This window comes from Echinops telfairi, unplaced genomic scaffold, assembly GCF_000313985.2.
Source record: "Echinops telfairi isolate 266 unplaced genomic scaffold, ASM31398v2 ScPeMD7_147;HRSCAF=455, whole genome shotgun sequence".
Classification (NCBI taxonomy): Eukaryota; Metazoa; Chordata; class Mammalia; order Afrosoricida; family Tenrecidae; genus Echinops; species Echinops telfairi.
The window spans coordinates 14,749-16,006 of record NW_022104045.1 but is presented as its reverse complement, the minus strand read 5'-3'; positions in this window follow the sequence as shown (position 1 = coordinate 16,006).

The window sequence follows — 1,258 nt, the reverse complement described above, 5'->3', positions numbered from 1 at the left end:
GGGGGCTTTCTAAGTGAGTCATAAAAGCTTCCTCTAACATGGGTGAAGGATATTAAGATGATGGCCTGTCAGAAGTAAGACATTACAATTCTCTAACAGCTGTCAGGCTAAATAAATGCTGTTGATAGACTGAATACAGCATGAACCCATCAGGCGTTGGCAGTCAGGTTTTATGAAAAAGTGATTTACTGGAAAAACTAAGAAAACGATAACACAATTTTCACTGAAGACCTAAATAGATAAGGCTGGAAATAAGCCCGTGGGGAATGGCAACGGAATAATACGAACATTAGTATCTTAAAACGCATTACCTGATCAAGGATTCTTCCCATTCTATCAAACAACACTTTCAAGAAATGGCCTTCAAAGAAAGCTGCTTCGAGATTGCACTTTTCCAATGCTTTTGGAGACCCTGGCCACTCCCACCGTAAGCAGATGGCGCAGTAGTCCCGGAACTGCGGAGAGAAACACCGACTCATTAAGGCACTCACCGACCACGACCTGGGATGAAGTAGAAGTGACTTCTTCCAGCATGGTGACTCTCAGTACAACATAAGGGGCTCTGCCCCGTCCCACGGCATCCTCACAGTGGCAGGCAGCCAGTCGATCCATTTCCCTGAGCGTCTTCCTCTTTTCTCCTGACTCCCTCTACTTAGCAGGCATGACGCCTGGTGGATTTCTGGCAGTTTTCTGCCAATGTGTTGCTGCAGCCATTTTTAAGTTAGCTTCAGCAAAATTCTACTTGCATTGATAAGAATGCTACTGTTCGATCATTTCCACATTCTTCAGGATCGCCGCTTTGGGGAACAGGCAGAAACACAGACTCTTCCAGTTGATTTGGCTAAGTCTTTGAGATTCCTTGGCCTAGAGGAGTGTGTGCTTTTACCACGGCATCTGTCTGTTGAAACATCTCACTCGGTCTCCCATGAATTCCAGCACAGGAGGTAAAACACTGGTTGCTCACTACAAGGTCGGTGGGTCTGTCACCATTGGCTCTGTGGGAGAAAGATGAAGCTGTCTGCTCTTGTGAAGATGTACAGCCTCGGGAACCTTGAAGAGTAGCTCTACTCTGTCTCACTAGGTCACTATGAGTCAGAATCAACTCAATGGCAGGGTTAAATGCTTTCAGAATAGTCTAGATCTCATCCGTCAATGTCACCTGTTCTTGATCAGGTGCTACTCTTGAAAGGGTTGAACGCGACCATCACTTTTTGGCACGCTGACTCTGTGTGTTCCTTCCATCCTCTTGTGATGCTTC